At 47.5% G+C, this 22,758-nt stretch overlaps 2 long non-coding RNA genes across 3 annotated transcripts in view; one reads left to right on the top strand and one right to left on the bottom strand.

Annotated features, from left to right (window-relative positions):
• LOC123590603 overlaps window positions 1-16,637 on the bottom strand; it is a 32,592-nt gene extending 15,955 nt beyond the window's left edge. Inside the window, exons 1-2 of one of the 2 annotated variants that reach the window (XR_006708865.1) lie at window positions 15,716-16,637; window positions 85-252 (exon numbers count right to left, since the gene is read on the bottom strand). This is a non-coding gene — a long non-coding RNA (uncharacterized LOC123590603). The remainder of the gene's footprint in view (window positions 1-84; window positions 253-15,715) is intronic. The other variant, XR_006708864.1, reaches the window with a different exon arrangement.
• Window positions 16,638-16,673: 36 nt separating this feature from the next.
• LOC123590604 lies at window positions 16,674-22,461 on the top strand. The gene is made up of 3 exons (XR_006708866.1): window positions 16,674-18,706; window positions 21,105-21,195; window positions 22,186-22,461. It is a non-coding gene; the product is annotated as an uncharacterized LOC123590604 (long non-coding RNA).
• Window positions 22,462-22,758: the final 297 nt, after the last annotated feature.

Below are 22,758 nucleotides of genomic sequence, written 5' to 3' on the forward strand. Positions count from 1 at the left end.
GTTGAATGGCCCACTGAAGGCTCAGTTACTGTGCCTGCTGGAAGACCGCAGTCTGCAAAACCTGCTATTGGACACGGTACATACCTTAAACCAGCAGCCAATGTATGGTGCTGTCCCATAGACGGAATGCCCAAGTCTGGAAACCAGACTGGGAGCATGGATGTGGGCATGGCCTCTCACTGTTGTATCTTCTTAAGGGATGTTTGCTTCTGATCCTGGCAACCTTGGGCTCATTGGCCTCAGTGGAGGTCCCTGTAAACCAGAAAACATGGGTGAGGTTCTGTTAAGTCAGAAGCTGCTACTACCTTCTAACCATTTTCAGCTTCTCATTCTACTGAACCAATAATCAGAAAAGAGGGCGTGCCACTCACCAAGGTGATCTGCTTACCAAGGAGAAATTGGGTCACCACTATACAATGAGGTCAGGAAGGACCAAATGCAGAATCCAAGACTTCATAGACCACCATTGAGTATTCTCTTCACTAAATTACTCATCAGTGGAAAACTGAGGCAACCCAAAAAAGATAGTGCCACCAAAGGACACAGATTATGAAGAAATGAGGGTAAAAAAAACCTGATCCGTTGAGGTGGTAGCAAAGAGTTAGGAAATGTGTAATAGGTAATAAAAGAAGGAAGACACAATTATCAACTTGAGTCTCATGACCAGGTATAGAAGGAGGGATAATAGAAGCTTTTATGTTAATTACTTGATTCTCTTCCTTCACTTTTACCCCCAAACCTTACATGAAGAGCATTATGGTTAACACTTTAGGTTTCAGGTGGGAGTACGATGTCATTCAGTAACTAATGGGACTTTGTACGTCCTGGGGCTGGGGACATGACGTCTTCATCTGGACAAGGTGGATGATGAAGGGCAAAAGGTGTGAAAAGTGTTGGATATTCTCTTTCTTCCACTCTGTACTCTGTTCCTGGAAACTGGCCTCTGTGGACCAGGTCTATGGGCTCCTTTGTCTTCAGCATCCACTTGGGTTTGGCCATGGGAGGCTCTGACAGGAGGCTGGAGGAAGAAGACAATGAGGTCATAGCCATCAGCTCCTTAGTTTCCATCAGATCCTTCCATAACATCACAGGTTGTCAGTGGCCACATTCCTTTACTAAAGGTTACAGTACTTTACCCTCCAGGTTCTAGTCCCCACACCTCCTCTTCTTCTCCTCAAGCAGAGGGGTGGTAATGGCACTCTACTCCCAAGATGATTCACTAAATGTTGCTGATTTCCCCTGACCCGACAAATACTCTTGTAAGTAGTCCCTTTATTAAACGCTTCTCAATTATTCCATTTGGATAATCTATCACAGTCCTCACCAACACAGCCCAGTTCAGTCAGGCTGAATCTAGAGCAGATATTTTCTCAGATTAGTGCCCATCCTCACCTGTTCTGAGTGGGCCTAATTCAAGGCTCTTGAATTTGTGATTCACCTGTCTATATTCTGTATAAAAGTTTTCAGTGCCACACATATTCAGACACTTTTTCACCAGCCTTCTGAATAAATAATCAGGAACTTGTTCAACAAAGCTCTCCTAGGGGTGTCTTTGTGGCTCAGCTGGTTAAGCGTCCAGCTTTGGTGCGGGTCATGATCTCACTGTTTGTGAGTTCGAGCCTCGCATCAGGCTCTATGCTGACAGCTCAGAGCCTGGAGCCTCCTTCGGGCTCTGTGTCTCACTCTCTCTCTGCCCCTCTCCTGCTCATGCTCTGTCTCTCTCGGTCTCTCATAAATAAATATTAAAAAAAATTACAAAAAAAAAAAAAGCTCTCCTAGCCTCAACTGGTGTGACTAGCTTGCTTGGGGAAGAGTTGCAATGGACTGAATGTCTGTGTCTCCCCGAAATGTGTATGTTGAAATCTTAACCCCCACTATGATGGTATAAGGAGGTGGAAACTTTGGGAGGTAAGTAGGTCAGGAGGGTGGAACCCTCATGAATGGAATTAGTGGCCTACCAAAAAAAAAGGACCACAGAGACTCTTCTCTATGCCATGTGAGGATACAATGAGAAGTCATCAGTCTATGGGCTGGAAGAGGTCCTCACCAGAACCTGACCATGTTGGTACCCTGGTCTCAGACTTCCAGACTCCAAAACTGTGTTTCTGCTATTTATAAGCCACCCAGCCTACTGTACTTATGGTAGCAGCTCAGACACACTAAGGTGACAATTCTAGAGCATTGGCCTCTGTCACTAAAACATCTTAGGAAGAATGTCCCAAATGGTAAGCCAACTGGAGTGCTGCAGATGAGCTCCAAGAATGCCATGGGAGATGATCCCCTCATCCTTCTGGGCAGCTGAGCAGGGCCTGAGTAGCTGGAGCAGCCTCACCTCTGAATCCTCGAAGGGCAGCCCCCAGGGAAGTGGCATGCACTTGGTCCTGCAGGTAGCTTGCACAATGAGAAATACCCCACACCTGTGGTTTTGCCTCCACCACTTGCCCAAGGACTCCGGCAGCCAGCCACAAAGTCTGCACCTGCTGTTCATGGACACGACCATGAGCTACTCCAGGACTTCGCGTTCCACGTGCCAGGGGGCGTGGCCCACAGCCCAGAGAAGGCCCCTAGGGTGGCAGGGGTTCCTGCAGGCACAGCTCTATCTCCAGCTTTGTCTATACTGGATACTTTTGTTGTTATTTTGGTTGATATGCCTTTTAGTGGTGCCCAAGTGAGCCGATGACAATGCGTGTTTTTTTTAAGTTTATTTATTTATTCTGAGAGAGAGAGAGAGAGAGAGAGAGAGAGACCTCGCACTCTAGTGGGGGAGGGACAGAGAGAGAATCCTAAGCAGGCTCTGCACTGTCAGCATGGAGCCCACTGAGGGACTCAAATTCACAGACAGTGAGATCAGGACCTGAGCCGAAATCAAGAATTGGACGCTTAACCCACTGCGACACCCAGGCATCCCTAACAATGCATGTTTATTCTGCAAATTAGAACTTCTTTATTCTGAAATAGTTGATATGAAATAAATTAGTTTGGATTTGGAATTCTATTTACATCACACACACACAAATCAACATTACATATGTCACAAAGAAAAAGAAGAGCTATTAGATTCCTTAAACATAAACATATATAATAATATAAATATATGTATTAGATTTACTCACTAAATACATTTAAATATATACTAGATCTGCTTAAATATAAATATATACATAAATGTAAGTGTTGTAAATATTGGGATGGTGTAAAACATTGTCTTACATTTTGTTGCCTATTATACATACACATCTTCTCCATCGGCCACAGTTTTCCATATAAATGTTATCATCTCTGTGGTGCCATGTTGTGAAAAGGTCTGGGAAGCACTTCTCTACGGTAACAACACACGTGATTTCCCCACCTCCCATACCTGTCATGCCCACAGCATATTAGCACAAACCACAACTAGGGATTAAACCTTGAACTGAACATCTGAATTAAAGGCTTCCCTAAACATAGACACAACTCTCTCTAATCCTTTCCCTCATAAAGACAGAAATAATTCCCCATGGGGCTAATGCAGTCACATACACACATTATGTCCTCAGAGATTACCCTGATATGGGAGTATAAATTGACCTGGGGAGGAGAGGGTTGATTCTGAAGAGTGAAAGGGACAAAATGACCAGTAAATGGTTCGAGTAAAATTCTAACTCAGAAATCTGGCATGTCACAGGAACTATGTTACCTAGCTGCAGTCAACATTGACAGGTCTGAGCTTGAAATGCCTTGGTTCTCAAACCCCTACATCCTTCTAGGCCCACTAATGAAAAGGGTGAGTTCAAGAAAGGAGAGTGGAAGTGAGTGGCAACATGAATGAACCAGACACAAAATAGTGCACAGTCTGTGATTATATTTTATAAAGAATAAAAACAGGCTAATGTAACATACAGTGTTAGCAATCAGGATAGTGGTTAACACAGGTGGGGTGGTGGAAGCAAAGGTGGAAAGGGGGCACAAGAGAGGCTTCGGGGTTGCTGATAACGTAAGGTTGCTTAATCTGAATGTTGGTTATGTGGGCTGCGTCTTTGGAATTTATCGGGATGTGTACTTAACTACACGTCCAGGTTTGTGTGTTTATTTTGCTTCAATAAAAACATGTTAAATGAAATGGCAGAGGGCTCGTACTAACACAAAAATACTTGGTAGTTAGACCCAGGTATAGAGGACAGAAAACAAAAATGAAAATCCAGGGGCCCTAGCTGACCACAAGCTGAACTGAAATAATAAGTCAGTGTTATTAGAAGCAAAGAAACAAAGATCACCTGATAACTTGGGCTATAATAAAGGATAGCTGTATGACTTACAGCGATTGTAAAGTAATTCTTCTATGCTACAGTGTAGCTACTTGAACTGTGATCAGAAAAATGGGTAGTTTTGATTAACATCCCTTCAAAAGGACATTGAAAACCAGAGAGGATTCAGAGAAGAGCAATAGAGGTAATTAAAGATATGGGAAATAGACTTTAAAAAAAGGTTAAAAGTAGTGCTTTTTTTTTTTTTTTTTTTTTTGGTTGGGTGCTGGTTCTCTTCGCTTGATAAATGGTCACATGACTCCCCAACCCTTTCCTCGAGTTCTTTGCCCCATCTGCCTCTTCTTTATTGGCAGGTGGACTTGTAAAAGCCAAATACGTCAGCCGATGTTAATTTATTGAGCAGATATGTCCATGTCATTCTAAAAGAAAAAAGATGTTAGGTCATTAAAAAGTACCAGTCAGAATAATTGGGGTGGCTGAGCTTAAGGAAGAGAAGACTTGATTGGCCTTAAAATAGCTGAAGATTTCTAAGAAGGAAGTTCATCAGTCATTCTTTACCTCTGACAAATTGAAAATAAATGATCTTAAAATAAAGCAAAGATTTCAGCAGACCAGAAAGACTCATTAAATGAATGAATCACAAGGCCAGGGGGACACTCAAGAGGAGAATTAGGATATTCTGACTAGACTAGGTTCTCTCTAACATCATAATCTTTATTATCTCCTGGATAATGAGTTTGATTTTATTTGTACCAACAATACGTTACATTTGTAACGTCTTAGAGTTCTCCAGGGACATGTTTATGCCCATTTGCCTCAACTCGGAACCCTGCCTTTGAATCAGGGCTGCCAGAGAGGAATCTGCCACTGAAAGCAAGCCCCAGAGGCAGCCGGTGGGCAGGCCCTGGCCCTGCAGTCCTCCTGCTCCCTGGGGGCTGCAGGCTGGGGGCTGGGGGCTGGGGGCTGGTCTGCCAGCCTGGAGGATGGAGTCAGGGGCTGCCGGCTGTCGCCAGTCACCATGGTGACCTCGCAGCCCGCAGCTGCTCTCCCCACCATCTGAAGATGTGGGAAGGGTTCCGGAGGCAGGCTGGGGGCGGTGGGCGGTCCCAGAAGTGGCCGAAGCCTAGGGAAGTCCTGGGACTTGCTCTGCACAGCCAGTGGCCTCTTCTGGGGCTCCCAGCCGAATGCAGGGTCAGCTTCGGAGCAAGCTTTGCCAGAACAGCCTGAGAAATGTCTCCTGGCGCTAACATACTCCTTCCTCCACCACTCACTGCCCTGGGAAAGTCTGAGGCCTGGAAAAGAGACCACGGCTGAAGGCCATTTTTTTCAAGTGAAAACAGAATGACGTGGAATCTTAGGTTTAGGCCAAGACTTTGTTAGCTTGTCCACCCAGTATTTTGTCCATGTTGTAACTGTCGCTGGTGCAGGGCCTTCGGCACAGCCGCTAGGCTCGAATCCCGAAGAGGAAGCCGCCCTGCCTCTTAACAACCTGCTGCCCTTCCAGCGGCCCCTTAGCACAGCCCCCCCCCCCTCCTTCGCCCCCGCCCTACACACTACAGCCCCTAGACTCAAGCAGCACCCCCTGCGTGGCACCTGCCGCCTGGCACACACAGCAGGGCCCGGGCCAGCGCCCGAGGGAGCCAACAGCTGGCAGGCCATCTCTCAGCCCGGCGCCTGCCCTGCTGAGCCTCAGGGAGGAGGGCAGTCCCGGGGGAAGGGGCGGGGGGGGGGGGGCGGGGGGCCTCTTGATGGGGGAGTCTCTCCAGCAAGACATCTGCTCCCCTGGCCGCGAGATCTGAAGGGCGGATGCAGGAGATCCGAGGGGGCGGGGCGTCAAGGCAGCCCCTACCCCGCAGCTGTGCCAAGCACCGGCTCCCACTCTTCGTGGCCACAGTCTGTCCCTTTCAAGCCTCGCTCTTCTCCCCTCCCCCCCTCAGCTGGCGGCTCGGGAAATAGAAGTATCACCAGCAAACTGCCACGGAAAAACAAAGCTGTCTGCTGGCGGCCGTCCCAGCTTGCCTGGGCTCCCCTGCCCACCCCCACCGCGGCCCCTTCCTGACACGCGGCTCCCCCACCCCGAGCAGCTCTGGGCCCCCGGCCAGGTCAGTGCAGGACCCCTTCTTGCTCTCCGGTCTGGTCTGCCGCCCCTGTCAGATGCCGGGAGGATTGCTGGGCTGCAGTACTGGGCCCTCGGGGACGGAAGTGACAGATGAACAAGGGGACTTCTTCTCACTAAATCACCAGTCTGGAGCCTCCCTGGCGGCTCTTGAAGAAGCGGCCCCTCCACCTCTGTTGGATCTCTCTCTCTTGGCCACAGCTCCTGGACTGAATGGGGTGGATGGGGGCTTCAATCCCCTGAGCCGGGGGAGTTGGCTTTTGGGCGAAAGTTCTATCAGCGACCCCACGCCAATTCTACCAGCCTGGTTGGGAGCAAAGAAAGAGCCTGTCATCACACCTTGATTAGCATAAGGATTTAAAAACCAACAAACAAGCAGTTCTGCCCTTGGCCTTGCCCAGACATTTATGTTGCCCAAGACTCTCAGGCAACCTGGGGTTTTTTCTCCAGGAACACTGCCGACTGAGCCCAGAGTACAAGCAGAGATCATGCAGGAGGCAACAACATGCGGGACCTCCAGGTCCAGTCACTCTGGGAATCTTGTCCCCAGAGACTAGTGGAACCCTGTCTACAAGACAGTACTGTCCTGCTGGCCTAAGCAATCCAAGAACACTCCTTTTCGGAAGTCCCCAAATCAGGGTACAACAGCAGAAGGACAAGACCACGCCCACACTCACACCCCCAAAACAGGCCATCCTTTGGCAGCTTGTAATCATTGTCCAATTGCTTCTGGTTTCTGGGTTTTGCAGTTTGGGCCATCCTCCTGGTGACGCAGAGATACATCAGAAAACTCGTAGAAAGTTGAGCTTGTTTTCTAGGTGACCACAGGGCTGGGAGCCCTGTAACACTCCAGCCCATGTCATTTCCCTGCACTGGTCATCAGCCTCCTGCAGTCTACTGGCCTCTGAGCACCCCCAGGCTGGCTAAGGGCTGGCAGGTGGCCTGGGAATTCTATGGCTCTCAGAGTTTCCACCTGCCTGGATACACAGAGAATACAGATCAGAACAAGCATTGTGCATCATAACATCACAAGAGCCAGTGTGTGTGTGAGTGTGTGTGTGTGTGAGGCTGGGGGGAACCAGCACTCCCAGCCTGACTCCTTCCTTAGCACCCCCGCTCACCCTCAGCTGCCCCAATTTATCCTGCGCTTAACCAAGATCCTTGATGAGCACATCTCCATCATAGCATCATAGCATCATCCATTCATTTGACCTCTCTAGCTCCGTGAAGTGACAGCAGAGGCTGTGTCTTGTTTGTGGCCTAGGGCAACGAGCACTTCCCAGCGAGTGTTTGTGAATCGACTCTTCCAGAGTGTTCTCTAATTCCCAGCTCAGCCATCCACCCCCTCGTGTCAACGAGACATGAGCTAGCCTGGTCTCCTTGGCTCTTCAGCCTTCTCACCATCCACACCCAAGCAAATGGAGCATGAATTTTTAATGAATTAGGCAAGCCCCATGCTTTTAATAGGCCAAAAATGGAAAAACACTTATCTGTATACACAGAACAGGCTTTATTCTCCTAGGAGTTCCATCAGAGAATACAATATAAGAGGTGATCAAACAACAAAAACTAACAACAACAAAATCCCAAACAAAAAATAAAAAAGAAAGGAGAGAACTAACAACAACAACAAAATCCCAACCAAACAAAAAATAAAAAAGAAAGGAGAGAAGAGGGGGCAGGGAGGGAGACATGGGATCTCTCTTCGAACCACCCCTTGCCAGCACTCAGCCCTCCTCAGACATTGTCCCCAAGTCCCTGGAAGCCACAGAAACAGACGTAGTGCACATAGCAGGTGCCCAGTGCACCCATGGGAAGAACACTGCTCTGGGTGCAGGAAAATCTGGATACCAATCATGGGATACATTCTGGAATACAACACTTGGCTTCTCTGAACCCATGTTTTCCTGCAAAATAATGATAAGCCTGCCCTGCCTGCCTCACAGGAGGGTTGTGAGGAATAAATGGGATCAGAACCAGGAGAGGGAGAGTCCAGCACTCCTTCCAAGGAAAGTGTGGAGGTGATGAGCCTCCAGAGGCTGGTGTGTAGGAAAGGCCAGGCGGGCCCTGGGACAAGCCTAGAAACAAAAAGACACTGCCCCTTTCCTCGCTTCCTCTCCTCCATGCTGCCCCTGAGTGTTCCTGCTGTGGGCTCAGTCGTGTTCTCCCCCAAATTCACATGTTGACACCCTAACCCCCAGTATCTCGGAATGTGGCTGTGTTTGGAGATGGGATCCTTAAAGAGGTTATCAAGTTAAAATGTGGTCATATGGTTGGGCCCTGATCCCATATGACTGGTGTCCCTATAAGAAGAGACTGGGGCACAGACAAATGCTAACACACTGGAAGAAGGCAGACATCTACATGCCAAGAGAGACCCTCAGGAGGAACCAACCGGCCGACACCAGATCTCAGACTTCCAGCCTCCAGAGCTGTGAGGAAATAGATTTGTGTTGATTAAGCCACTCAGCATGTAGTACGTTTTTATGGCTGTCCTAGTGGACTCACACAGCCCCTTCCCGCCTTTCTACTCATCCTCTTGCCCACTGGGTGCTGGTGTCCCCCAAAGAGCTGCTCCCCTAGCCAGCCTAACAAAGCACCAGAGAAGCAAATGCACAATGCCTGGTCACCATGCTCTCACATCTGTCAGGCCAGGACACGTCAACAAGGGGACACTGTCAGGCAAGATGTCCACTTCTGTCACACTGCGAAGACATTTAGGAGAACACGTGTCCTGTCCGTCTCCTACCCTACACAACTGGCAGTCCCCTGCTGCAATGGGTCCCAAATGCACAGGCTTAAATAGCTGTGGGTATCACCTGGAGAACCTGATAACAGTACAGACTCCTGAGCTTGCCCACAGAGATTCTAAATCAGTAAGCATGCGGTGGAGTCTGAGAATCTGCTTTGAGGTGAACCTGAAGCACAGCCGGTTTCAAGAATCGCTGACCTAGCTGCCTTTGTGTGAAGGATGCCCCTGTGTTTCATAGGCCACTTTGAGGTTGGGTCCCATGTGTGAGGGAGAATGGCAGTTAGGATATTGTTAACAGAGCTCCCCAAAGTTCATAGTGCATTAACACACAAATGCCCACCAACTCCGGAGAAGAAGACCTCTGAGAAGCCCCTCTGTGTGAAGTCCGATGGGCCCTTGCCTCTTATTTCCTCCCTTCAGTGAAGTCCAATTAAAAATGATTTCTCAGAGCCCCATATCATAGAATACTGGAGCTATATCCGGGCACCATAAGGGGTCATGGAGCTCAAGCCTCTCCATTTTCCTATAGAGACTGCTGTTGGGAGGCCAAGTAGCCTGCTCAGGCCACATAACCAGCTGGAGCTGGAAGCCAGCACAGGTTTCCAGATTCCTTGTTGGGTTCTTGCTTTCTCGACTGCACTCTTAAACACCATTCCAGCTTCTGAATGTGACTCTGACAGTAAAGAAAATAAGGCTCCAATATGACTTATTGAGCACCTGTATGCCTGGCACATCGTATGCATTATGTCATTAGTTCTCACGATAGCCTCTCAGTAGACCTCATCCCCCACGCTTTTTATTAGAGAGCCTGTCCGATATCACACACACAATAAAGTTGCATTTAGGATTCATCCCAGGCCTGCCTAACTCCAAGTCCCAGATAACCCATAATCTGAGGACACGAAGCCTGTACTTTTTAAAAAATAAATATGGGGGCACCTGGGTGGGTCAGTCGGTTAAGCATCCAACTTCGGCTCAGGTCATGATCTCACGGTTTGTGGTTCGAGCCCCGTATCGGGCTCCGTGCTGTCAGTTCAGAGCCTGGAGCTTATGCTTCAGATTCTGTGTCTCCCTCTTCTCTCTGCCCCTCCCCTACTCATGCTCTGTCTCTCTCTGTCTCTCAAAAAATGAATAAATGTTAAAAAAATATAAATAAAAACAAATTTGACATATAAAATTGTGTAAGTTGAAGGTGCACAGCCTGTTACTTTGATACATTTTATATATTGTAATATGATTGCCCATGTAGTGATACTTGCCACATTACATAGTTACAGTACAATCTTATTGTCTATATCCATTACACTGTACTTGATTTCTATGGCTTATTTAGTACATACTTACAAGTATGTACCTTAAATACCATCACTCTTTACCATGCCCCCCATCCCCAGGTAACGATTTTACTCTCTGTTTTTTTATGGGCTTGACTTTTTTAGATTCAAAATATAAGTGATATCATATAGTACTTGTCTTTATCTGTCCGATTTCTCTCACTTAGCACAATGTTTCCAAGGTCCATCCTTGTTGTTGCAAATAGCAGGATATCTCCTTTCTCGTGGCTGAATAATATTCCGTTATGTATATGCACCACATCTTTTTTATCCATTCATTCATTCATTGATGAGCATTTGGGTTGTTTCCTTATCTTAAGCTTGTACTTTTTGAACTACTGCCAGAGGGTGCCTGGGTGGCTCAGTCGGTTAAACATCCGACTCTCCATCTGGCTCAGGTCATGATACTGTGGTTCCTGAGTTCGAGCCCTGCATTGGGCTCTGTGCTGATGGTGTGGAGTCTACTTGGGATTCTGTCTCTCCTTCTCTCTGCCCCTCCCCAACTTGTGTGCATACTCTCTCTTTCTCAAAATAAATAAACATAAAAAAATTTTTGTAACTGCTGCCAAGAGCCGGAAGAACACCAGGACTCTCTTGCTGGGCGCACAGGTCTTTCCTGGCAGGTCACAGATGACACCTTTGATGAGGTGGGCAGGGCAGCAACACCTATGCCAGGAGCCAGGGCAGCTCCACCAGAGGAGAAGATACTTCCCGCCCTAATGCCAATGGCATCTGGTTTCCAAGAGAGTCCTTGGCTTTCTCTTGACCTCCTGTTCTTCAAGATGGGGCCACTTCACATCAGCTTTGACCGCGGAGGTTACATTTCACACACTGTCATCTGACATATCTCATTCTCTTCCTGGACCTACAGAACAGCTTCCTGTGGGACTCCCCAAGCTGATACCAGCTGCCAGGGCCCAGTCACAGTGACCCAGTACATGATGGAGGAGAGGGTGTGGGTGACACAGAGGGGGTTTCCCCCACACCCACTGCCTTTCATGACAACCATTTTTAGTTCATAGGTCTTTGCTCTCCTCATCCTTCAACATGGCCTCCTTCAACAACCCCCCTAATCCCCACCCTCCCCCACTCCCTGTCCTATCAGAAGATTCTAGCTTCTTTGATTGACAGAAATGGGTCTGTTCATTCATTCATCCTTTTGTCCAGCAAATATTTATTAAGTTCATCACGTGTGCCAGTCACTGTTCTAGGCATGGGGAGATACAGCAGTGAATGAAAGACACCAGCCAAACAACAACACAGACAAAATGCCCTCCCTGCATCACGGAGCTTCCACTCTAGCTGGGGAGATAGAAGGTGAATAAGAAAAATAAGAAAGTGTAAAGTAAGTAAGTGATAAGGATAAGTAAGTAAGTAATAAGCAAGTAAGTGATAAGTGTGAGGGGTGATTTAAAGGAGACCAGGGAAAGCCTTCTTTGAGTTACTGTTCAAAACAAAACAAAACAGAAGAAAACCATGAAGAAGTGAAGAAACAACCATGTGGATATGGGGGGGGGGGGGGTGGGGAGTAGTATTCTACTCAGAAGAGCAATTGCCAAGGCTTGGAGGCAGGAGGCAGAGGGGAGAGACTGGGACAATGGGAGATGAGGGCCCTCAGGTGGGGAGAGGAGATAATTCTCGTAGAGGAAATTCTGGAGGGTTTGGCAGAGGAGTGCCGGGACTTGCGTTCTAGCTGGATGTCTGTGTCTGTCTTGTTGAATACAGACTAAAGGAAGGGAAGGGCAGGAGCAGGGAGACCACTGCAGGGATTCGGTAGTCCTGGGGAGGTTTAATAGTGGCTTGACCACGGCAAAAAGGTGATAAAAAGTGGTTGAAAATATAGTTTGAGGACAGTGTCAATATCAACTGTTGACTGCCTTGAACCTGAGCAAATGGAAGTAGGAAAGTGGTTTCACGGCCTTCCCAGCCCCATGCCTCCCCACCACACACACTTAGAAGCACACGTGAGCCCCCACATCCCCACACCCCTTGCCCTCCCGACAGAGCCTAACAGTCCACAACTTTTCTAACTCCTCTCCAGTTACCAAAGCTTGCATGTCCTGACTTCCCAGCAGAATGTCCTTGGGCTAGTTATTTCACTACCCTGGACTCCCTCTTTATCTGTGAAACAAGAATAAGGATTATATTCCCACCCCCACCCCCCTCCACCCGCCACGGTTGTTGCGGAGTTGAGCGAGAACCTATAATCGCAGAGCACGCGTATGCCACTCCATCGTGGATAATCACTCTTCCTGCAATGGGCCTACGTAACCACGTTTGCATCCTGGTCACGCCGACCCGGGTGTCCAAGCAGTATGAGCTGGTCAGGAACCGGGAGCTGGGTGCTGGGTCCCCGCAGGAAACAGACGGCGGCACCTAGGCCCCACCCAGGGAAACATGCACAGGCCCAGGAACTAGCTCGCTTCGCAGCCTTCCTGGGCCACAGGGGAGGGGACAGGCCGCAGCCGCTAGACACGGAGCCTGGGGCGCCGCGGGGCGGCGGGAGAGAATCTCGGCCTGTGGGGCCCCCCCGGGCCTCGGTCGTGGGAAGGCCGCGCTGGAGCCCAAATCCTGGCCATGGCCCAAAGCCCGGCTCTCAGCCACCTCCCGCTCGCCGCCCGCCACCCTTCAGCCACCGACCCATCCTAGCGCAGGGCTGGCTCTTTCCTGCCACCAGGGGCTGTTTCTGCAGTATTTTTGTCTGGGACCTTTAGGCCTTTCCCTGCTGGGCACTGCAGACGCTTCCTGCAAGGCCGCTAGGGACACGAGTCTCCCTTGCCTCGGCTCCCACGGCCCGGTACCTGCAGGGTCGTGCCCAGAGCTGCTGGGCTGTGCGGGTCAAAATCCCCAGTTTGAGTCCTGGACTACCACCCTGGGGCTGTATGGCCTTGAGTGGGTCGCTTAACCTCTCAAACTCCACTTCCTCTGTCATTCACAGGGCGATTAAAGCCCACTGGGTGGGACTGGCGTGGGATAAAACAAAACTATGCATACAAAGCACTTAGCCCTGAATCTGTCAGTGGTAAATGCTGAAATGATGGATGGCTTCGTTAGAAGGAGTATAATGTAGGCTAGCAGGACCTACCACCCATATTATATAAACAAAATTAGAATGAAAATCAACAAAACATCCTATCCTTTTCATTGCCAAAAAATGTTGACTAAGTTTGTATCCTCTAACTTGAGCTCAGAGTTCCCAGCCTTCTTCCAGAGAGCATGCACTTTTTAGGTAAGTTAATACCTTCCGGATGGGAAAGAGAGAGACAAACTCTCAAAGACACCATTTTATTTATTTATTTTACTTTTTTTTTAAAGTTTCTTTATTTTTGAGAGAGAGAGAAACAGAGTGTGAGCAGGGGAGGGGCAGAGAGAGAGAGGGAGACACAGAATCCCAAGCAGGCTCCAGGCTCTGAGCTGTCAGCACAGAGCCTAACGCGGGGCTCTAACCCATGAACCGCAAGATCATAACCTGAGCCAAAGTCCTTCACATAACCGGTTAAGCCACCCAAGCACCCCAAGGACACCATTTTATACTCGCTGTGATTTGGGGGTGTGCAATAAACCTATCCAAATGTATTCGCAGAACAGATCTTCCTCCTCCCTGCTGCGGACCTGCCTGCTGCCAGCCTCCCTGGGTTTCCCTTCCTCACAGGCAGCACAGCCCTTCCAGAAGCAGGTGAGGATGGGTGGGTGCTCCCCCTTATCCTGGCTGGGTATTCACAAGTCTGTGAGCCAAGGGGCTGTCTCAGGGCTGTCTGGGTGGGCGCCAGAGGATGGGAGAGACAATAGAGAACAATGCTGGGGCCATTTTCTTTTCTGAAAAGATCTTCATTTCCACGCTAATTGCAATTTCTAGCCTGCCTCAGTTTCAGACTCAGCCTTATTTGCCGAGCTGTCTGGCAAACGGCTCCTGGCGTGCTTCCCCCACCTCCTTTTTCTTGGCCAGACATGGCCAGTCATAAATTGACAGGGAAAAACACAGCTCTCCAAATTATTTTGGTGTCTAGCCTAGGGTTCTTATGGAGCTTGGGACAAATCCCAAACAGGTCTCAACTGCCGACCTCACCTGGCACCTCTCAACTTTCCTACCTCAGCTTCATTCCTCTCTGCCGACCACAAATGAATTCCTTCTTCCTCAAACCTTCCCAAACGGCTCCACACACCAAGGACCACATGAAGGCTAGAACCAGACCCTGTGGGAACCAGAGGCCTCTAACCCAGGACTGGACTAACCCTCCCATCTGAAAGGCCCTTACTCTGCTACTTAAGGAGGCAAAAGCAGCGAAGGGCTGAACTGCGGGACCGACCAGATGTGAATGGAGATGGGGAATGTGCAGGTGGAGTTGGAGGGATAAAAGGAAGGTGTCCTGAGCAGGGCGAAGCGTTGAAGTCAGAACAACATCTGCAGTCAGGTTGGTTTCACAAGACCTGTAGCTCCAGGCCTCAGATTGCAGAGGCAGGAGTTTGTTTTTAGTACATTAGGGCGAAACCAGGAGTTGCCTTGGGTTTTCAAGCACAGAAACTATGATGAAAGCACACTTTTTTTTTTTCAAAGGTGGCAAAGAGAGTGGGTTCAGTGTACTGAAAGGCTCAGGCACCTTATATGAAAGAAAGTGACTCCACAGGTGTACATTCATTCCTATCCTTCCAGTCCCTTCATCCGCGAACCTACTCTAACCTCCAATGAAATTTAAGCTTACAAACTGAAGGATTTCAAATGGGTCATTTTTCTACAGGGTAAAGTTCATAAAAGGGGGGTCTGTGTTTTGACAGCTGAAGGAAAAAAAAATTACCTAAATTGATGAGGGAGAGGCCCCTGGGTGGCTCAGTGGGTTAAGCCATGGACTCTTGAATTTTGGCTCAGGTCATGATCTTTCCAGTTCTGAGAGTTTGAGCCCCGCGTCTGGTTTCCTGCTGACAGCACAGACCCTGCTTAGAATTCTCTCTCCCTCTGCTCTCTGCCCCTTCCCCGCACTTAAAAAGACTTTTTAAAAAGTGATAAGGGAAACAAGGGCTGCCTGGGATGCAGACCAACTCATCTCATGTCAGCGCGTTAAGACTGAAGACAGGTCCCAGGTGAGAAGAATTATAACCATTTAAGAGAACTGACCTCTAATTCTAATAAAAAGGGTTTGTTTATATTTTCAGCATTTTATTCTTTCGGTTGCCAGAAGATAGGGGATACATCACATTTAGTGCTGACTGCCACGTTTTGTCATGAGAACAAGAATTGTGAAGTCTGTGAATCAAATTGGGAAATGGGCATCACCTTGACCTTTAGAGCATCCTGATTGGCTAGCTGTGCTGCCCTCTCCCCGGGCGTCAGCAGTGTCATAAACGCAGAAGAAGTAGAAAGGCAGGTGATCAAACAAACCTGCAGAAGCCTCAGCTGCAGCACCGGGCTAAGGGAGGAGGAGGGTGGGCGCTTGGTGCTAGGTTCAAGTCCGGTCGGTCGGTGCGCCTACGAGGGAGCACGTTATCCCCGCTAGAGGGTGCTATGGGGCTGGGAGGGGACTGGAGCAGTATGGTGAACGCCCGCCCGCGTGCGTGAGACTAGGCGTGCCCATGAAGTGGCCCTGGCGGTCTGTGTGCACGCGTCTGTGTCCCCACTGCTCGCGGGCAGGACAGCGGGGGCAGCGACAGCGTGCTGGGGCGGAAGAGTCTGAGTTTTGCGGTGGCGCTCTTCGTGAGTCTCCCGGGCGAAGCCGCTCCCCTGCACCCCTGGCCTGGGACTTATTTCTGGGGGAGGTGGCGCGTGGCTGTCCACCTGGGCCATGACGGGCCCTCACACAGAAAACGATGTTTCTGCTCCATCAAGGACTGCTCCACCCAAGCGCTTGCATCAGGTCCAGGCGGGTACAGCAGGGCTCGTCCATCCAGGCCTCTAAAGGAAGCTTTTCTCTGCCCGGGAAAGCAGCTTCTCTCCGGGCAACATCCGTCAAAGTCCTGTCGGGAAACCTCGCACGTAATACTAATGCGCTTGGACAGATTCGAGGACAGGAGCCGTAAAATTAAAAACCATACCAAAGTCCCGGAGTGGGATTGAGGTGTTTTTCAGTCTTCAGCAAGCCGCCCCGGCACCTGGGTGGCGGGCGTAATTAGTGTTTACTGATCAGCCGCAGCCGGGGTGCGGTAACCACGGCGACCGCGCCGGGCCTCGCACCACCCCCAGCCCAGGAACCCGCCGCTCCGCGGCTCCGCCCCGCCCCGCCCCAGGATGCCCCGCCTCCTCGCGCTCTCCATTGGTGGTCGGCTCCGGCGCTCCTGAAGCCACCAATCACCGGCCGCGTTTTCTTACAAAGGGTGGAGAGTCGCCTTCCTGAAGCCATGCTCTCTCTGTACAGGAAAGCTAGGCTGATGGCTCAATTGAGGTTAATGAAAACTCCAATCAGAGAGGCAAAACGCGAGCGGGATTATCGTATTTACATAAAGGAGCAATACGAGAACCTGAGCAGCCCCTAACAGCTGGCCCTGGAAAGGTTTCTGTGGCAAAGGGCCATCAGATGTGCTCATCCTATATACTATGTACACTCTAGTTCGGGTTCCATCACCACCTAATTCCGTGTCACTTCCATCCGGGGGTCTCTGTTTCCTCAATTTAGAGAGGACTGGATAGTCTGTCGGGACCCTTCCAATTCTAAATTTCTATGAGCTGCGGAAGCTGAGTCACCCCCTGGGAGCCAACGCTGTTTAGCATTCAGGCCTGAACAGAAAATCACAGAATGGGAGTCTGGTTTGACTTTTTTTCTGTCCTTCTGTCTACAGAGGAAGAAATAGCTGTCTCATTCCCCCTTGCCAGAAGAAAAAAAAATCAATAGGTGTTTAATCTGCAAGGGAGATGAATTTCCCTTCAACCCAAGGAGATGTGGAATGGCTCTGGGCTGAGGTTTGATTGAAGTGTCAGGTGTCAGCCCGCAGGGATGATAAATAATCTCCCTCACCCCCTCGCTTTACAGATAAAAAGTCTGAGGCTCAGAGATGCTGGGCACCTTGCACAAGGCAGCCCAGCTTTCAGAGCAGAAATACTACGCCCTTTCTGTCCCATCATGCTGGACAGCTCGGACCATCTGCTTTCCTCAGGGACTCAGGTTTGCTGTGCCTCCCCCTCTTCTTCATCCTCTCATACTGTCCAATAATAATTGGCAACATACACATCCAGCCCTCAGAAACTGGAGACAAGGACCAAGCTGAGTTTTCTGATATTAGTCAAGGTAGATTCCTTGAAGAAAGTGCCTTTAACTTGGCCGCAATCTGAAGCTCTGAAGCATTCCAGTGATTCTACAACACATAGGCTTTGACTCTGCAGGACTTGCAGATGATTTCACAAAATTTCCAAACCTTAAAAGGCAGAGTGATGAAGCATTGCATCAGCAGTATAGTGGCTAATGGCTGGATTCTCTTAATTTCCAAATATCCCATACCCACAACATAGAATCAGTGGGATCGGGTACCTGTAAAATCTGGCAGCCATCCAAGGATAGATTTCCTCATTTTACCAAAGGCACCAAAGATCTTGGCATCTTGGACCACCTCCTCTACCCCAGCATCAGGCATTTACTGAACTCCCCTACAATCTCATCGATGGTAAAGGCTTTTGTGAGGCAAGGGAAGAATCTCAGAAGCTTTCCTCTGGCCTATTCTTGTCTTGCTGTCTCTGCCCACCTTCAGCCACCTGCCTCCCCCACCACACGTACCAATTTAAAACAGCTTTCAGGCCCCCATGATTTTCTCCTAGTTTTCTGGTTAATTCTTAAAATCCAACTTTTCCTTTTGTTTCATAATTTCTCCAATGCTGTTCTAAAATAGACAAACAGCAGTTAAATTGGTTAACCATCTGCACAGAAATTGGAAGTTCATGGTGATGCCTAACCAAAGAAAGAAAGAAAAGGAGGAGGAAGAGGAGAGGGAGGAGGAGGGGGGGAGAAGGAGGAGAAACAAAATAAAGATAAAGGACTATAAAATGCATCCTATAGAGCAAAGTTCAAAATCTTTTCCACCACGTTCAAAGCGGAGCCTACCCCATCAGTAATTGGTACTGCCCATTCATTTAACTAACCTTTGAACACCTATTCTGTGCTGGCACCGGGGATACGCTGGTGAACAAGGCAGATACGAAAACCCTTGCCCCTAGAGCACACAGGCTCCAGGCTGTAGTGGGAGCTGCTGGCAGAGACTTCCAGTGCAGGAACGGTGTGAAGCATTCAGTTGGATAGTGAAGGAACAGAAAGGAGGGTGGATGGCTGGAGCAAAGTGCTCAGAGGTACGGTGGTAGGAGGTGAAGTTTGGAAAGGGGAGGCAGGGCCAGATCTTTCAGAACTCCGTACTCCTATTAAGGAGCTGTAATTTAATTTTAAGTCCAATGAAAAACAATTGCAGGGTTTTAAGCAGGGGAGAGGCACGATCTGATTTACATTTTGTAAACACCACTCTGGCTGCTGTGTGGCTAATGGAGCGTAGCGTTATCTAGAGAGGAATCTTCTTGGCATGAGGAAAAGCAATCCATTCAATTATCTTGAGTCGACATCCCCGTTCTGGACTTTAATTTGCCCCAGGAGGAAACATTGGTACTGGTTATCCCACCCAGTCTAACTTGGGCTGTAATTAATTTTGGCCTTTAGGTTTACAAATCAGTCACTTATGACTTCTTTGGAATGAACCTCTGGGCTAGTGGACAAAAATGAGTTTCTAGACCTGCAAAGCTCTGAACTAGATTCTGTCCAAAGTCCTGGGAGGTCCTATGAGCAGTGGGTCAGAGCCCTCAAACCTCTCTCAGCCACAGCCATCTGCTTTAAAATAGCCTCATGTTTATTGACTGAAGGAGTAGGTGAAGGAAGGAACAAATCGGGGAAAAAAAAAGATAAATGGCTGGCTGGTTGGCTTCTTGAATGGATGGATAGATGGAAGGAAGGAACCTGTGTGTGTGTGTGTGTGTGTGTGTGTGTGTGTGTACACATATATGCATGGAGAAAGAGAAAGAGTTTGGGCAAGTTGGAGACAGACCAGGTAAGGTCTCAGAGGAGAGGGAGAGGATAGATTAAGAGGGCCAGTGGAGAAGCTAATCTGGCCTCTAAAGCCACTCCCTACTTATTCTGGAAGATCCCTCAATAAGCCTTCCTGTCTCTTTGGCTGCCTGGACACCTAAGGAAATGACATGAAGCAGTGGTCACCTCCAAGCCCTTTGCTCCTGGAGGGCAAGTTCAACTATCCTCTCTTCAGACCCTGCAGCTGCATTCACCCCTTGCTGGGAATATAGATTTCAGGTTAGGAAGACCCAGAAAGAGAGAAGTATGGGGCTGCTGAGACACCAGATTAGGGTTCCCTGTGGGGTCAGAGACAAAGGTAGAAGCAGAACCCTCCCACCCTCACTGCAAGGCTGGTTCTGTGCCTCCCAAGGACCCACCTGCACAAAGGCAAGGCTATTGGGTGCCAGCGTGGTAAGCAGTAGTACCAAAAAGGCTTATCTGACCAAGTCATTGTCCCCCACTCCCAAACTGCCCCTTAAGAAGGGAATCCAAGGCCAAGAAACAAATGCAGTCTGTGAGGTTAACACCTCCTTCAACTAGGAGCCACTCTGTCTTGGTCTCCAGACAGAGAAAAAAGCTTGAGATGGAACAATGTGCTAGCTTAGCAGGACTGGAAAATGGAGAACAAAATGCCACCAATTTGCTGTGCATCCACTCTGCTTGGAAAAATCTGGCATTTCTGATTCTGGCGGGAAGTCCCACTCTGCTCTGTTAGCAAAAGGCTGAGAGACCCGGAAACAAGATGCAGTGCCTGAAAGCATTCTGCAAGGTTTGCTTTTGTTCTCATGCAAGGTTTTCAGAAGGAGATAAATGCTTTCCACATGGCCTGAGAGTGGAGGAGGCTTCTTTCCACTCGCTTTTGATCCTTAGACACTGCAGCATGTAAACAATCATCATCCCACAGACAGTTTCCAGAAACAGAACTTCACTCGCTGACCTCCTACCCCCACCTCCGAGCAAGATGACCATGTTCCCACACCATCCTGCACCCCACCCTGCTGCCGACCCAAGAGCCATGCCAAGTCCCCAGGGAGCTCATCATCCAGAGAGGAAATGCCTGAAGCAAAGGATGCCCTTGGTGGCCATTGTCTGTGGTCACTTGGGCTCCCTGCCCAAAACTGTCTTCCCCAGAGCCCCTGGGCAACCTGACTGCCCTAAGACAGACCACAGCCCTCTCCTCCTACTAGCATGAAATCAGATTAGAAGAAACCCAAGGACAGGGGATATACATTCTCATTGATGGCAGTGAACACATCAATTACTACAGATTTACTATCTCTCTCTAGGCAACTTGTAATACATAACTATAAAAATATTCCCTTCAAATACTCTTTGATTCCACTTCCAGGAATCTATCCCAGAAAACAAGCAGGAATGTGGCAAAAGGGAAAAAATTATAAATAACTTAAGTGCCCGACAATAGAGAGTTAAGTGGTCTCTTGTACTTCGAGTCAACAGTCACATACTCCTATCAAATATAATTTTTTAGTTCACATCCTGATAAATACATATTTGTTGATAATGAGTCACATATGGGTACTACTGAACTAAAGACGTTATGTGCACTACAAAACATACAATGTGGAAATTTTGGCCAATATTCAAATTTTTTTATTTTATTCATTAATACTACAGAAACATTTTGGCTTTGGGCGACATGATTTTGGATATGCTTCATTATTTTTTAAAATCCTATCTTCACATTTGGTGATGCAACAATGGAAAGGTCAGTATATTTCTATATTTGGTTGTAATAGTTGCCATAACTGGAAGCAATCTTTTATAAAGACACATACAAATAGAAGAAAGGCATAATTGGACACACTTATTAATAAATTAATTTTTCTTTCTCATGTACTAAGTATACAGACTTTTATTGAAATTAGGCTGAGTAAATTTTCTATTGCTATGATGTCAATCAATAGGTCTTACATTCTTTATATTTTAAACAAATGCTTCCAAAACACTAAAAACTTAACTGGAAGGTATTTAAACAAGGTAGCAAATTCTGTTTCCACATTTTAAAGTGAGTATATGAGAGTTTTTACATACAACTGCACTTTTTTCCAGCAATAAAGTCATAGAACATTGGAAATCTAAATGCTCTATTTCTTTCAAAAAGCTTTATGTTTTATTTATTTTTTTAAATTTCACCATAATTTGATGAGACAAATTCCATGTAATTATATATTTTAAGAGTCAAGTAACATAATATGGGAAAGCACAAAAATATCTAAGTCATTTTTATATTTATTAACTCAAGTAATTTGCTACATGATACACATCTAATTTTGTGTACATAAAAGATTTTTTGTTCATTCTCTGTGACCTTTCTATTCTAACGTACTATACGTTAGAATATTTTATATTATAATATATATTTAATATTTTATATTATATAAACATATTATATAAATTATATGTATTTATGTAATGTATTAAAATTATGTAAAATATTACAAAGGTTCTACTATATATTAAAAGCTTCATTTTATTACCTGAACCGCATCACTGATACTCAGTGTAGAACTTCCAGCTTCAAATCCTTTGCTATAGAGGTTTGTAAATAAATTTCAAGTGTGGCATAAATTATTAGCTGATGTTTGTTGAGCACTTACTATGTGCCAGGCATAGTTTAAGCACCCTACCTATATGAATTCATTTGCTTTTTGCAACTAGCCCTCATGTAGACACAATTACTATCCCTATTTTACAGGGAAGGAAACAGACACAGGGAAGTTAGGTAACTGGCCCAAGGTCACACCACTGACAAGCAGCAGCACTGGATTTTGAACTGTGACATCCAGGATCGAGGGACGGCGCTATTCCCCACCATGCTAGACCATTATCTGTGCAATGACGCTCAAGAATCTTGTTTCTGAAGTCAAAGCAGGTGCCCTGTCTGCACTTATTACTTCCATCCTTGGTTGTTGTTGTTGTTGTTGTTGTTGTTGTTTTAACCATTGTTAAAGATCTCATTTGATATTCAGAATATATGTCCTTCAATTATCCTCCCTGTAGTGGCTTACAAAAACAAAATTCATGTGTTTTGTTTCGGAAGCAGCATTTGGCAACTGCCATAACTGAATCATGTTGGAAACACGTGTACTTTCATCCAACTCTGTGGCAAAACTCCCGCACGGCATTATGTATTCTCATACTTGTTTCTTCAAACATTCAGCAATTGTTCTCCTTGCATCTTCCAACAGTATTTTCTGACAAAATACTACATTTAAGTTCATCCCTGTATTTTTCCATGTGTTACTTTGCCCAGTTTTACCATGGTATG

Source organism: Leopardus geoffroyi, chromosome B4, assembly GCF_018350155.1.
Source record: "Leopardus geoffroyi isolate Oge1 chromosome B4, O.geoffroyi_Oge1_pat1.0, whole genome shotgun sequence".
Lineage (NCBI taxonomy): Eukaryota > Metazoa > Chordata > Mammalia > Carnivora > Felidae > Leopardus > Leopardus geoffroyi.